The sequence below is a fragment of the Neofelis nebulosa genome, chromosome 5, assembly GCF_028018385.1.
Source record: "Neofelis nebulosa isolate mNeoNeb1 chromosome 5, mNeoNeb1.pri, whole genome shotgun sequence".
Lineage (NCBI taxonomy): Eukaryota > Metazoa > Chordata > Mammalia > Carnivora > Felidae > Neofelis > Neofelis nebulosa.
In genome coordinates this window covers 143,310,908-143,327,448 of record NC_080786.1, presented here as the reverse complement: position 1 = coordinate 143,327,448, position 16,541 = coordinate 143,310,908, and the positions used below count along the sequence as shown (strand labels likewise).

The following is a 16,541-nucleotide window of genomic DNA, read 5'->3' as shown; positions in this document are numbered from 1 at the left end:
CAGGGATCATAAGAAATGCATGCTCTTGTCCCATTTCTTAAGAAATGGGGTAAGTGCAGCCATCCTTCATGGGAGCAGCCAGTGAAGTATCAGGCCGTTGCTTTACTGGAAGCATCACAGGGGGAGATGTCTGCTGTGACTCCCAGGGCATGAAAAGCATGGGTTCTACCCTTCAACAGACACTGCAGACCACAGTGCTCAGCAGTGAACCATTAACACCTTTTGAGAATAGCTGATCCATTTTTCCCCGTTTTGTTCCATTTGTATTAAATCTCTAGGGCAAATTTAAAAGGGCACCTCTGGGGGCAATTTTTGCTGGGATCTGCCTGGTGTATGGTTTCTTTGATAGCTTCAGAGCAATAGAACATTTGGTTGCTATGGTGACAATGCAGTTTTTTTTTTTAAGACACTATTGGATAATCCAGAGGGTAACAGGCAAAGATGAGTGGCCTTAAGAGTTGGGATCATCCAGTCTTCAACGTAGATTCTGATATTCATGAATTGATGGGCTCCTGGTAGGCATAGATGGGGTGCATTCCTTAATTAAGCAAGATCTCTTGTTTGGGCCATTTAGACTCCAGTCATTCATGAAACTTTTCTTTCCCTTTCCTTCCTCCCTTCCTTGGCTTCCTTCCTTCTTTCTTTCCTTCCTTCCTTCCTTCCTTCCTTCCTTCCTTCCTTCCTTCCCTCCCTCCCTCCCTCCCTCCCTCCCTCCCCACCACCAGTTTTTCTTTCTTGGTATGCTAATGCCTTAATCTTTCTGTATTCCATTCATTTTGGTTTCAAACATTAGAAGCAAGTACTTTATTTGACTTATTTCCATTATGGGCTGAGTTTTGCTCTCCTTGCCCCCTTCCTATGTTGTAGTTCTAACCCCCCAGTTCTCAGAATGAACTGTATTTAGAGATGGGTCTCTAAAGAAGTAATTGCAGATGAAAAAGGTGATTGGGGTGGGCCCAGATCTAATGACTGGTGTCCTTATAAGAAGAAATTAGGGCCCAGACACATAGAGGGGGAAGACCCTGTGAGGACACAGTGAGAAGCCAAGAGAGTCCTTGAAAGCAATCAACCCTGCATACCTTGATGTTAGATTTCTGAGCCTCTAGAGCTGTGAGATAATAATTCTCTGCTGTTGAAGCCACCCAGTCTGTGGTCCTTTGTTACAGCAGCCCCAGAAAACTAACACATCCGTGTAGGTTATTATTATTTTTCTTAAATATGGAACACTTCAAGAATTTGCACTTCCTCCTTGCACAGGGACCATGCTAAACTTCTCTGCGTCATTCCAGTTTTAGTATATGCTGCCGAACCAGTGCTCCCGTTCGATTATTTAATCACCAAATTTACCAGAGTTTTTTTTTTTTTTTTTTTAAATTGGCTGTTTTGGACTGACTGTCACAGCGCACTCAGAAATTGTGACCGCATTTGCGTGTGTGAGCAGACACTGAACTACCTACAGAATTTCTGAACAGTTTTATGGCACTTCTGACGGTACGACACATGAATTCATTCTCATCTATAATATCGCTGCTGTTCATAAGCATGCTCAGGAATCAGAACGGTCTTAACAATGGTGGTGGTGAATGGGGGGGGAAGGAAGGAACCCCATGACCAGAGATAAAATTTTGGTTTACAATGTCCTCTTCCTGCTTAACTGGCATGGCTCTTCTTCCTCAACATCACAGACACAGGTGATAGCGCTCATTAAAAACCCTGAATTTGGGTGAAAATAGCGAAATACTGCAGATGGCAGCATGACATCAAACATGATTTATTTTAGAGCAAAACTACTGCCTCATTTAGAGCAAAACTACTGCTTTCCTTTTTTTGTGTTTTCTTTTTTCCCCTTTTTCTTTTTTCCTAGTGGGTAAGTTACTGGAGCCTTTTAAAAAATGATTATTTATGGTGCAAACTTGGAAAAGCAATGATGCCTGTTTTTCAAGCTCTCTTCATGGCCTGGGTTTACCAAGTACCAATCAGCTACATCCCCTTGAAAGGCCTCTAGGCAAATACATTCTTATTCTAGCTACCCACTTGGAGAACCCCAACTTGGATTTGAACATATTTTGAAATTAAACTTCAGAGATGTTCCCAGCCTTCTTTCAAGTTCCTAAAGATAAGTTTACCAAATGTTAAAGTAATAGTTATTCTCAGAACTCACAGCAATGGAGTGATAAGACTGAGAACTGCCTTTTAGACTGTGGCTCACATGCTACTCTGTAATGGATGGAAGTGTTTGCCCCCATTCATTTTCTTCTTTTTTTTTTTTCTTTTTTTTTTTTAACGTTTATTTATTTTTGAGATGGAGAGAGACAGAGCATGAACGGGGGAGGGTCAGAGAGAGAGGGAGACACAGAATCTGAAACAGGCTCCAGGCTCTGAGCGGTCAGCACAGAGCCTGACGCGGGGCTCGAACTCATGCAGTGCGAGATCATGACCTGAGCTGAAGTTGGATGCTTAACCGACTGAGCCACCCAGGTGCCCCGCCCACATTCATTTTCAAAATAGTTGCTTCAGGGAACTCCAATAAGGACCATTGTCAGTAAAATCTAAAACTCTAAACCTGGGGCCAGCAAACTTTTCTCTATAGGCCCAGATAGTAAATATTTTCAGCTTTTTGGGCCACATGGCCTCTATCATGCTCTGCTGCTGTATCCTGAAGCAGCCACAGAGAATACACATACCAATGGGCACAGCTGTGTTCCAATAAAACTTTATTTACAAAAGCAGGCAGGCAGATTTGGCTCTGGACCAGTGTTTGCCAACATCTGCTTTAAACCTGGGCCTGCTGTCTCTCTGAGGAAGACTTTGTATGGAATGTTTAAATTCATCTATACACTTTGCCTTCCCTCATTTTTTTCTCCTCTAAATGTTGCTATTTTCCACACATATTTCAATTATGGCCTTATGTCATCTTTTTTGGAGGTAAAATTATTGGGTTGGGTGGAGTACGGAACTGACTGTTGAGCTTGATATTGTAGATCAGGCTAATCATGATGTTGACCTGGGCATATCTCATTTTTAATTTTTTTACATTTTTTTTAATTTAAAATATTTTTTTTAACGTTTACTTATTTTTGAGAGACAGAGAGAGAGAGACAGAGAGAGGGAGATGCAGAATCCAAAGCAGGCTCCAGGCTCCGAGCTGTCAGCACAGAGCCTGATGTGGGGCTTGAACCCGTGAATCATGAGATCATGACCTGAACCAAAGTTGAATGTTTAACTGACTGAGCCACCCAGGCACCCCTCATTTTTTAAATCTTATTTCTTCCCATGGAATCCATCTGGATTGGGTTCAGTCTTAGGGATAAGAGTTTGGGGTTGGGATTGTGCTCAGAACTGGCTCAGTAAGTATGAAGGTAATGGAGAAAATGCTCTTTAGGTATCTTGGGGGTAAAGCATGTACCTATTAACCAAACAACCAGCTTAGGGAGTAAATCACATTAGTAATTGTATTAGAGATCACGTACATATACATTTACGCATTTATGGACAGAACCCTAGCTGTAATGATATGCATTAAACATATGCATTGAATTCTCAAGAAGTCAATATATTTATTAATATATTTAATCAACAATCAGGTCCCATGGGTGCTAATTCCACATACAGTCCACTTGAGGTCATTTGCTAATGTCTGGTCTCTAGTGGAAGATGGCTTAGATGTAGATAATGGTGATGAATGTGAGCATCAACAAACATGAGCTCCTCAAAGCTAATCTTAGGGAGACCTGAGCTCTGAGAGACCCCAAACTGTTTTGCTTCTTGAAGAGATTCCCTTGAGGGAATTTACCTGCTAGGTTATTTCTCACCTATCCAGACTGGAGCAAATCCCAGAGGACTAAAGCAAATAATTTCCAGGAATTCACTCTAGTAAACTTCTTCTGGGGCGGGTAGAGATGGAGGGATGCTTTGGATAGCTCCTGACCTCACCTTAATTCTACCCTAAGCATCTGAGTGAAGCCTTTGAATATGAAACTGAGACTGGTTAAGGGTATCTCTTCTTTCACACAAAAGCCCCCAAACTACATTCTGTGCAGATATACTTTGTATAGATTAGAATAAAATTCAATTTTATTAGAATAAAATTCAATAAAATTCAATTAGATCTATACTTTGTATAGATGAATAAACTCTGTCATTCATATATGTAGTATGATACCCATTGACTAAAACTAGGCAGAAATATGGCCAACCAGCCTTCAAATGTTGACCTGGGGTCATTGGAATTCCTGCTTTATGCCAGTTCTCACAGGGAAGGAAAGGCATTCCAGAGGCTTACCTGTACAATCAGGGACTTTGTCTGTTTTCATCTTTCTTGACAGTTTGGAAATCTTATTGCATTGTCTGGGTTGCAGAAATAGACAAAACTAAATAGAGAAATCTGCTTTGTGGGAACAGACTTGGAAAGTGTGGTTGCTAAGATAGTGATAGGCTTTATGTAGGGGGAATTGCCATTATAATTATACTCAAAGAACCAGAAAAGTGAATTCACATGAAAAACATACGTTGGGTACTTGGGAAGTGTGCTTTCTGTAGACAGGTTGTATAAAGCCACATCGAGAGAATTCTCCAGAGGAAGACTTGAGAATTTGCTCAAGGCTTTGGGATGAAAAGTACTGCTAAGTTGTTTTAATTATTGGGTGAAATGTGATGGCAAGAGGGAAAAAAATATACAAAGTGGATTTATTTTCTCATGCTCCATGGATAATTTTTGGGAAACATTTTCCTTTTCCATCCTTATTTGACAAGCTTTGGATATGTATTTTCACTGCGTACCTAAACATCTTTCTTAGGTTCTAGAACTGTGCTGCCCAATATGGTGGTCACTAGCCCCATGTTGCTATTATGCACTTAAAATGTGGCTACTGTGACCAAGGAGCTGAATTGTTAATTTTATTGAATTTCGGTTAATTTGAATGTAAGTAGCCACGCGTTATGATTGGCCACTTTATTGGGGCAGCACAGATCTGGAACATTTCCATCATCACAGAAAGTTCTATGTAGATAATACCCTGTTCTACTGTGTGAGAGATCACATTTTTATCCACAGAGTTGTTTTTCATATTGAAGACTTGATTTTCTCCGAGCTAACAAAGTGTAGAAAAGAAGGCTATGAAGAAGGTAACTTTGCTCCCATTTTATTCAGACAGTACTAACATTTTTTCAATATGCTCCTCCTGTTCTGAGTAATTCTATTTATTTTTATCTGTAACATTTTATATTTGTTTTTTCTTTCTAATGAAGTTAAATACAAATATAGTAATTTCAGGAAAGTCTTTTTTAATTAGCTGTGCTTGAAATATTTTCACCAATCCTCCGTGTGATAGCTGAGTAACCAATCCCATATCCTCAGTGAAAAAGTCAAAAAAGAGAGGGAGTCATTTTCTTTATTTGTGCTAAATAGGAAAATGCTGTGGTTTACCAACAGAAAATTCAGAGGGAGGAAGCTTTTGAGGTCTTCAGAATGGAGTCAGAGATGGGCATGTTAACTTACCTTCCTGCTCTCTTGTAATTTCTCAAGAGGATATCTGTGAATATCTAATTTAGGCTTTTTTTTTCTGTTTTTGTTTTTGGTATTTTATTAAATACACATTAGCTTCAGGAAAAAGAAGGAAAAACCTTTATTTTTATTTTTTAATTTAAAATAAAAAAAAAATTAGGGGCCCCTGGGTGACTTGGTTGAGCGTCTGACTCTTGGTTTTGGCTCAGGTTAGGATCTCACAGTTTCATGAGTTTGAACCCCAGTCAGGCTCCGTGCTGACAGTGTGGACTCTCCTTGAGATTCTCTCTTTCTCCCTCTCTCTCTGCCCCTCCCACACTCATGCTGTCTCTGTCCCTTTCAGAATACATAAATAAACTTTAAAATAAAATAAACTAAAATTAACAAAATTAAAATGTATTCAGTGTACATCAGCTCTTTCCCCTTACACACAAAAATCCAGAAAGTTTTTGATACACTTTTACATATTTGTTTTCCTATTTGAATAATGGATAAAAATTGAACAATAGTTTACACATTGATGTCTGGAGGATGTGTAAAAAACTTGAAATATGTTGACAGAAAAATTTCTCAGCAAGCACATTTGAGTTGACAGTACATTTTTTTGTTTCTCAAGGTCAGTTTTGCAGCCCAAGAGACTATGGACCTGGAAATTCATGAAGTATTGCAGGGACTTTAATTTTTAAGTCATGGTTTACAACCTTATGTTAGTATATTTCAGGATGTATGTAATGATCTCAAAATGGTTATATACCATCAAAATGGTGACCATAATTTTCTTATAATTCCATCAGGAGAAACAAATTGAAAGTGAAATGCATTAAAATTACTAGGGAGCAGGTTCCCTGAGGGAATTAATCCTGTTTTGTTCCTTAGGTAAATCCGAGTGCCCCCAAAGTACCTCTGCTGTATTTGGTTTCTATAGATTGAATCCATTTATTTTTATTTTTTATTAAAAAATGTTTTTAGTTTATTTTTTGAGGGAGAGAGAGAGAGAGAAGGGGAGGGACAGAGAGAGAGGGAGAGTGAGAATCTCTACACTGTCCGTGCAGAGCCTGATGTGGGGCTTGAACTCACATACCATGAGACCATGACCTGAGCTTAAACCAAGAGTCAGATGCTTAGCCAACTGAGCCCCCCAGGCACCCCTAGAATGAATGCATTTAAATATGAGAATCAGCTTGTCTATTGTTATGGAGTAAGAAATGCTATAACCACAAGAACATTGGGGAGTGGGGCCACCTCTGCATGATTTTCGAGGCTGGAGACCCTACTGTCCAGAGAGGCGCGTGGTGATTCAGGATAACAGCCCTATGAACCAGGCTTAGGCTCCTGCTCTTTCCATGTGATTGTTTCCTATATTGCAGACAGTTTGCTGAAAGGCAGATCCAGTGTTAGAGACCAGGCAGGGTTAACTGTCCCTTCTGGCATTTAAACTTTAAAGAGCTACCCCGCTTTCTGATTGATGTCAGGGAGAAGCAAGAAAGTCTAGGAGAGTCATTCCCCAGGTCCACCTCAACACCCAGCTTCGCATTCCCTCCCCTTTATCTTGTCTCATCTGTAGATTGTCAGAAAAATGCATCAGCAGCATTGCACCCTGCTCAAAAGATTGCCAACACCTTCTCCAAATAATAGTGATCAACATATTTAATAGACTTCAGCTGTCTTTTTGGGAGATCTGGCACCGAACTTAACTGAAAAAGAGAGTCAGATTTTTAAAAAGAGGCACTGCTTTATTGCTTAAATGTGGAAATAATAGAGACCACCAGCTGAGCTAATAGTTTTTCAAAAAAGAAAGTTAAACATGTCTGTTGCCGCTTCAATAGCATACACATAAATGGAAAGTGACAAAGGGGAGTAATATGTGAAAAGGGGCTCGAGTTTGTCCCCCAGACATTATTATTCAGAGCTCTCTACCAACAACAGTGATCTGCATCTCATCTGAAGAAGCTAAGAAACAATCTGCAAATCCTCCAACCGTGCTATCTTCAAATAAATAAAAGCACAGTACAATTCACTTTTCAATGTTTCCTTCCCTCCCTCCAACCCTCTCTTGCCTGTATTTCTCCCTGAAAGTGATTCTTGACTTTGCACTTCCCTCTTGCCCTTGGATGCTGGCTGGACTCCAAGCAGCAATGGAAACTTGTGAGTTTGGCAGACCTGACTTGTGAAATTATGCAGTTTGGTACATTTAGTCTATTTAGCTGAGATGTGAGAGCAGTGACGTGATGTATTCAGGGAAAGGCATGATTCTTGACAGCTGTTGAGAGTCCTTAAAAGAAATATATGTTCCCTATAAGCTTTCATTCTAAAGTTGGTACACACCTCCAAGGTGGCCCAGAAATCATACAGCAGCCCTTCTCTCTTTCTCCCCTTTTCTCTTTTCTTCCTTCCTTCCTTCCTTTCTTTTTTCTTTTCTTTTCTTTTCTTTTCTTTTCTTTTCTTTTCTTTTCTTTCTTTCTTTTCTTTCTTTCTCTTCCTTCTTTCTTTCCTTTCTTTCTTTCAATTCTTTTTTCTTTCTTTTATCTTCTCTTCCTTCTCCCTTCTCCTCCTCCTCTTCTTCTTCTTCTTCTTCTTCTTCTTCTTCTTCTTCTTCTTCTTTTTCTTCTTCTTCCCCTCCTCCTCCCCATCCCCTTCTTCTTCTTCTTTTTCTTCTTCCTCAACATTCTATGAGCTAATTAAGCTCTGAAAAACCATTTGAACACAGGTAGGCCATTTCAACACTACCAAAAAAAAAAAAAAAAAAAAAAGAGACTGATAGTTGAAATCTTGTTTTCTCTGACCCTGCCTCCAATGTCTCAAAAACTTTTAATAACAAATAGATAAAACTCCACCGAGGACAGAAAATCTCCCCACCCCAACAGTTTTGTATTAGTTGAGTCTCTTGTCTCTTTCTGCATCTGAGTTTATAGGTAATCTCTTTTAAACTTCTCCAACTCCTCAGTTTTATATATAAAGGGAGGTGAGAGCTCCTAGGACTTACTATAAAGATAGGACTTAAAACTCGATGAATCTTGAAAAATCGGTAAGTGAAAGGAAACCTAAAGTGCCAGTTTTGACTTTCCCATCTGGCTGGTTGTGGCTTTTATTTCCTCTGCACCTGCCTCTCATCCTTTTCTTTGGGAACAAACACAGTCAGCAGGGTATCTAGAGAGGATATTAACATACTCAGGTTTCTGGTTTGGGAAAAGCAAGTCCCCTGTCCGCCTACCCCCCTCCTGAAGTGAGGTGTGGAAGCATCATGATGTTTTATTGCACCGATGAGAGAGCAGGAGGCAAAGATAGATTAGGTTTTGTGGAATGGGGAGGCCAGGAAATAAAGGTGGCTGGTTCTACTTCCATGGACAGTGTGCACCCGACATTCGCTGCCTGCCCATCCATGTTCTCATCCTTGGACGTAGACACGGGCTTGCCTTCCTGGCCACCTTGTTGCAGCAAGAGTTACCATGGGTGTTGCCACTGGACTTTGTAAGGAAGTCTCACGCATGCTGTCTGCGGCAGATTGCAAAGGGTGGTCTCAATCCTTCACCCCTCCTTGTGTCCACGCTTCTTTTCAGTGTGACTCTTCCATCAAAAGGTAGCATCTGTTTCCCCACTGTTTGCATGTGGGCTGATCTGCTATGGTCTCTAGAATGTGGTAGATGTGATGATGAGCCAGTGGTTGATGGGCCTCTGTGGTAGGCAGAATTTCAAGATGACCCACAGTGACCCTCACCCTTGTGTGACCCACAGTGACCCTCCTTGCCTTGACTCAGTCAGAACCTGTGACTATGATGAGCTGTCACTCTTATGATTACATTCTAGCAGAAGGGATTTTGCAGAAAATATAATTAACTTTACAAATCAGTTGACTTTAAGACAAAGGGAGTATCCAGGTGGGCCTGACCTAATCATATGAGCCATTGAATCTGGGTCTAGAGGTCAGAGATCTCTGAGATCTCTGAGAAAGTCAGAGATCTGAAGCCTGAAAACTATTTGAAGTGCCCTTTCTGATTGGAGAGGGCCATATGATAAGGAGTGTGGGAGACCTCTGACTGCTGCGAGTGACTGCCAGCCAGCAGGGAAACAAAGATCTCAGTCCTACAACCACAAAGAATTAAATTCTGCCAACACCAAGAAAGATTGGAAGCAGATTTGTTCCCCCTAGAAGTCTCCAGACAAGAACTTAACCCAGCTTGTTTTCTGCCTTGTGATGCCCAGAACAGAAAAGCCAGTCATATTCTGATGAACTTCTTCTTTTTTTTAAGTTTATTTATTTATTTTGAGAGACAGAGAGTGCACAAGTGGGGAAGGGGCAGAGAGAGAGAGAGAGAGAGAGAGAGAGAGAGAGAGAGTCTCAAGCAGGCTCTGTTCCACGAGTGCAAAGCCTGAAATGGGGCTCAAACTCATGAACCATGAGATCATGATCTGAGCCAAAGTCAGACGTTTATCATACTGAGCCACCCAGGTGCACCTGAACTTCTGATTTATAGAACGGTGAGCTAATAAATGGTTGTTGTGTTAAGTTCATGGTAACTGTTACACAATAGTAGACAACTAAGACAGTCTCAAAAGACCTGTGCATTTCTGTCCTCTCCTGGAACCTTGCCGAGGACAATGAGACCATGTTCAGACTGTCCTGCAGTGAATGAAGCACCTCAGCTGACAGCTGGCTCGCTTCTAGAAGCAGAGCCACGTAACCACCCCCTCCCCCACCCCATATGCCTGAGGGAGCTCAGCTCACCCTAGAACCACCCAGCTTATCCTAGATCGGTAACCTGCAGAATCATGAGTGCCGTGGTCTGAGTGTTTGTGTTTCCCTCAGGTTCACAGGGTGAATCCTAACCCCCTTGTAATTAGGGCCTAAGGGCAGAACCCTCATCAATGGTATTGGTGGTCATATAAAAGAAGCTCCAGAGAGATGCCTTCCCCCTTCTGCCCTCTGAGGTGACAACAAAAAGGTGGCCATCTATGAACCATGAAGCAGGCTCTCACCAGGCACCAGATCTGCCGGCACCATGATCTTGGGCTTCCCAGCATCTAAAACTGAGAAATAAATGATTGTTACTTATACGCCCCCCCTCCCCGTTCTCTGGAATTTTGTTATGGCGGTCTGAACAGACTGAGACAGTGAGCTATAAAAAGACTGTTGCTTGGTCCGTTATGTTTTGGTGTGGGGTGCTACACAGCAGAATCTCTGTCTTTGCTCAATGCTGATGTGTACGTTATCACCTTTAGGGGGATAGGCTGGTTGTGTCGTCCGGTGACAGGGCCTTACTTCGGTGAGGTATTCAGGTGGAGCCCTGCCTCAGAGCTGATGAAACCGTGGCATGGTTTTGAACAGGATCATCGTACAGGCTGGGTCAAAATTGCTCATTGCCTCTCCAGTTCATGCTAGAAACATAATCAATGTATCAACATTCGTTGTGACCAGGAGTTCAGGGTACACGATTTTAACAACTCAGCTTTTCCCAGTCGTAGACAGGATTGTAAATTGTAAATATGTAAAACATGAAAGTCGTTTTGCCAGATTTTTGATTACGGCCGAAAGCAGACAGGCTGTGGCAGACAAAAACACGAACATGAACACCTTGCGGTGGTGGGCTCATGTCAGAGTTTAAAGTCGTACAAAGGGGCGGCTGTGTGGCTCAGTTGGTTAAGTGTCTGACTTCAGCTCAGGCCATGATCTCACGGTTCCTGAGTTCGAGCCCCATGTCGGGCTCACTTCTGTCAGCCTGTCGGCAGAGAGCCCGCTTCAGATCCTCTGTCCTCCTCTCTCTCTGCTCCTCCCCCACTTGTGCTCTCTCTCTCAAAAAATAAATAAAAACATTAAAAATAAGTCATAAAGACATTTATAAATAAAGGCAGTGTGCCTCCGTACGAGGGTCTGAACTGACCTTAGTAAATTCAGGGATGCTGTTTTGCATACTTGGGTCTCTTCTTCAGTGGCCACAGCCTGTTTTATGTTTCTTAGATAGACAGGTAGTTCTGTGAAACAAAGATGTGGGAGGCTCCATTTTATTTTGACTCCTGGTATGGATATTAGGGATCCCAGATTTAGAACTTTCAATTTCTTTCTTTTTTTTTTTTTTTAACGTTTTTATTTATTTTGAGACAGAGAGAGACAGAGCATGAATGGGGAGGGGCAGGGAGAGAGGGAGACACAGAATCGGAAGCAGGCTCCAGGCTCTGAGCCATCAGCCCAGAGCCCGACGCGGGGCTCGAACTCACGGACTATGAGATCGTGACCTGAGCCAAAGTCGGACACTTAACCGACTGAGCCACCCAGGCACCCCTAGAACTTTCAATTTCTATAGCGTTTCAGTAACAGGAAGACTGTTGTGGCATCCAGTGTTCCCATCTCCATCAAGGAGCTCTGATGATGGCCTACCTCCATCCCCAAGGGCCATGGCAAGGGAAGGGAAGAATAAGCAGTGAATTGCAAAGAACAACACGCAGGTTCTGAAAACGTCAGACAGGGAAGAGCTATCTGTGTGAAAGAACTGGGGGTAGGAAGCTGAATTCAGCATTAGTGACCCGGAGAGAAAAAGAGAACCAAGTGTAGGGTATGAGGATGGGTTGAGGGGATGGATATGAGTATTCAAGTCAACTGTTGAGAGGCCCACAGGTGCATCATTGGTTTCTCTGATATGGTGACCTGTAGGTCTGTCACAGCAGAAGCTAACTCCTGGAGGCTTAATGTGTATCACAGGATACTCAGCTGGAAATTGTTGTGGTTGCTGACATGGGAAAGAGAGTCCGTGCTGCCTGAGAGAAATTCTGCTCTGTATACATAAATGAAGACTGGGCTGTGGGTTCAGCTTTCAGCTTTGTCCAGCAAAGCCAAAGATGGCAGAAAGGATTACTCAAGACCCTACAAGTTAAGAGAGGTGAGAGGGAGGCTAAGGGAAGTCTCCCCGAGCTGCTCTCAAGCTCCTGTATTTATTAGGCATACATCAAAGGGAAGACATTGTGCAATATGTCAATGGCTATGTGCCAGTAAGAACGTATGGAAAGCTCGTGCAAAAAAACAAGGCATTCTCAAGACTACAAAAGAGCAGATGCCAAAAGCAGGGTGGAGAACAAGATAAGATATTCCATAGATAAAATAGTCTAAGGAATTCATGAGCACAGCCAGGACCCAACCCCTATATACTAGATACTGGTCATTAACCAGATACTGGTCAGCTGTTTTCAGCATGTTAAGAAAGTAGTGTAATGCGTTTCCTATAATCTCCTTAACCAGGACATACTATTTGATTTCCCACACTGGGCAATTTGTATAAATGCTATCACTGCTCACTTGTGGGGGAGGTGATGAGCAGAGGGAAAGCTGACCCCCAGTAAAGCCCCAATCTGGTGTAATCCCTATTCTAGAAGAACCTGGGTATTACCAACAAGCAAAATTTGATCTGGAAGGAGAGATAGGTTTCTGCAGGACATTTGGAAGAGGAGAATAATGGTGAGGACTGAGACTCAGCAAAAGCCTGGATTTTTCTCATTCAGATGGAAACTTTTCCTCTGGAGATGTGGGGAATCTCACAGGCTTTGGGTGTATTTGCTAAATGTGCACTAGCCATCCATTATACATTTTATTTCTTTCTCTGGGAAACATTATTCACATAGGTTTCTTTATCCTGACCTGTGGACCCCCACCTAGTCTCTTTACACACCCCACCCCTCACAACCCTAGCCTTCTTTTGTTCTGGGCAAGGAAAGAGCAGTTTAGTGGACCAAGTCTCAGAGGGAGAGATGCATAAGTATGTACATGACCCAGAATCTCCTGTCTTCATGAGTCCCCTTCACATATGCACATGTGCATACCCTCTTTGGAGACCTGGGACATTCCTTTACCACAGCGTCCATTGTATTGTCTTTGGGAGTCAACTTATTTCCATCACACTAGACCCTGTGCTCCTGGCACACGAGTCCTTTGTTTTATTCATGTCTGACACTCAGCACACATCACAGTCCTGGCACATGTGGGTACTCAAATATCCATTGAATAAATGAGACTAAATATGAGGGTACACATATGACCAGTTTTCTTTTAAAATAATTTTTTTGTCCATTTTTTTTAAAGATGTGAAATCTTGAAGAGACAAAGGTTCCTAGGCATTATATTTCTGTGCAGTATGTAGGGCTAGAAATAGCTGTTGTACGGAGCTGGTACTTCAAAGGCCGCAGGAAGCGAAGTGTTGCCATATTTGATCTATAGCCTATATCAAAGAACAAAAGGGCAGGAGACACTGGGTAGTGGATGAAAGCAAATATCTTGTTTCAAGTTCAAAGCAGTGCTTTTGCGACCTGTTACATTATCGGGAGTGACACATCCCACCCGTGCATTCTGGACAAACCTTTGGACACACACCACCGCTGTCTGGGCTTCAAGCTACTGACAAGTCTCTTGGCTGTAAGCATGGGTTGCCCAGTCCTGACTGAGGTGTGGTTGACTCCAGTGACTGCTTGCTTCTAAGCCAGGTGTGTATTTTATTTTCTGGCAGAGCTATTGTTTCGTTACTGTCACAGAACATCAGATTTAGGGGATATTTAAGGGCACAGAAGGAACAATTGAGTCTCATTCCTGAAATGAGATGTTTTCACTGGCAAGTCTAAATGTCTTCATCAAATAGTTGCTTCCAAGCAGATTCTGAATATGGGGAAGTATAATTACAATACAGAGTATGGCACTTCTTCAAGGATTGGGTATTTATAGATTCTGGCTTCATCACGTACTATCTGCATGACTGTGAGTTACTCAATCTCTATAAGCTTCAATTTCTTTATATGTAAACTAGACATCATAATAAACAGGGTATTGTGAGTGTTGGGGGGTTGTTCATTCCTTACTCCTGATGTGTCTTTCCATTTGGAAGGACCTCCTTCTTCCCTTTCTCCCCTCTCCATGATCAGACTAAGGCTTACAGCCTCTCTCCACTTCTCCCTCACTCATTCAGAATTCATTTACCCAATTGGTGGGTGTTAAAGAGCGTGTGCAGTGTGCCACATTCACTATCATTTCTCCTGGGGGCCAAGCTGCTTACAGGGAGCAGGGTTTTTTCTGCTGGGTTGGGGCAAGGGCGAAGAGAGGTAAACTGCCCTACCCCAGCACCATCTGACTTGTTGGTCATGGTGGGCTGTGCCCGATGATCCCTGCCTCCTGGTAATCATGTCCTTGTATAGTTTCCCCTCCCTTTACAGTGTGGGCATGACCTAGTAACTTGCTTCTAACAAACAAAATATGGTGGAAGTGATGGGCTATCAACTTCTGAGATTAGGTTACAAAAAGATTGTGACTTCTGTCTTTCTGGACCCCTCTCTGTGTCATAGAGCCCTGGAGGCAAACAAGCTGCAATGTTAGCCCTAAGGAGAGGTCCACGCAGCAAGGGACTAATGTCTCTGGCCAACAGCCAGCAAGGGAATGAGGCCCTCAGCCCAACAACCTGTGAGGAATGAATTCCTGCCAATAGTCAGTGAGTCTGGAAGCCAGTCTTCTCCTGGTTGAGCCTTTAGATGACCACAACCCCAGCCAACACCTTGACTGTAGCCACATGGGAGACCCTGAACCAGCCCCTGAACCAGCTCTGCTGCATCTAGATTCCTGGTCCACATACACTGTCAGATAAGAAACGTTTGTCACTTAAAACTACTAAGCTTTGGGGTTGCTTACTAGGTATATCTGTTAGGCAGTAGGTAACTAATACAGCTGGGTAGACCTGGGGGATTCTTGTGTTCAGTTTTAGGAAGCCCTCTGTCCCTCACATATAAGTGTATTATTCTCCAGCCCATCCTATACTGGTCATGAACGTGATAGTTTATTCCCCATTAGCATTTTTCTGTTCGTCTTATTTGCTAATTGTTTATTAATTAGAAACCCGGACAAAGGAGAGATATTTATCACCCACCACCCCTCTGCTAAAATCCTTAACATGAAGGCTTTTTCATAGCTGTTAATTATCTTTAAGAATTGGGATAAGCACTGGGTGTTGTATGGAAACCAATTTGACAATAAATTTCATATATAAAAAAAGAATTGCTGTACAGATTGCTGTAAGTGGAATTAGTAGCTTTGCTTGAGACAGCATTTTCCCTGTTTCTCTGCTATCACTAAAAATGCTCACGCTCTTTCTAGTCCTGTTACGGGCTTATGCCAGAGGCATCTGCACTTTGAAGTCTCTTCACCTCCAAGCCCAATTCACAGACTTTCCCAAGGCCACTGTCTTGTCCTTGTCATTTGCTCGTATCAAAACCTCTCCATTTGACGCCTAGATTTCAGTAGTAGGAATCTCAAGTTCATGCGAAGTCAGTGTAGGAGGAATCTTGGGGCTTAAGCAGCTGCTGAATTTTGAGATCACTTCAGGAGGCAGATAGGCTCCCCCCCCACCCCACCCCGATTATAGTGGCACATGTCCATGTTACTTTAGGGAGAAGCAAAGAAAGAAATCTGGACTATTATTAAATAGTTAAAGACTTCTCAGAAAGTGTTAATAAGGCTGCAAGCATTTGGGCACCCTTTGCTTTTTCTCACTTGTTCTTTCTCTGTTCAGGGAATTTAAATGTGTGCGCGTAATCCCAAAGCTTTGGTCACTCCTGGACATGTCTCAAACATGGTCTAGGAGGGGACAGCGTACGAGTGGCCTCTCACTGGGAGTCGTAGCTCCGGGAGGGCGGGGAGCAGGCATGGTTTCAGACCCTCTGGACGGAAAGAGGGAGAGATTTGGGGCCTGGCAACTCCAGAAAGTTAAAATGTGCTGTCTCCATTTCTTCCCTTGCATCCTATTTCAGATTCTGTTTTTTAAAGAAAGTATTTAAAAACAGAAAAACAGCATTTGGATTTTATAAAATACAACAGATCAATTCCTACTTGTGGTTTTACCCTGGAGCCTGGCACAGGGAGCAGTTCTAACAGATATTTTTCAAAAATCATTAGGCTCACCAGAATTTAAGCTGGCCCATGGCATTTGGATTGGATCCATTTTTTTTTTAAGTCTAATACTTTTCCACCCCCCAGTGGTCTCTGGCCTTTAATCTTGCTCTCTACATCATAAATTTAGGAAAA

General features: G+C 42.4%; 1 non-coding gene across 1 annotated transcript; it reads right to left on the bottom strand.

Moving 5' to 3' along the window:
• Positions 1 to 1,212: 1,212 nt before the first annotated feature.
• Positions 1,213 to 1,314, bottom strand: LOC131513261 (U6 spliceosomal RNA). Its single transcript, XR_009262492.1, has one exon. It is a non-coding gene; the product is annotated as a U6 spliceosomal RNA (small nuclear RNA).
• Positions 1,315 to 16,541: the final 15,227 nt, after the last annotated feature.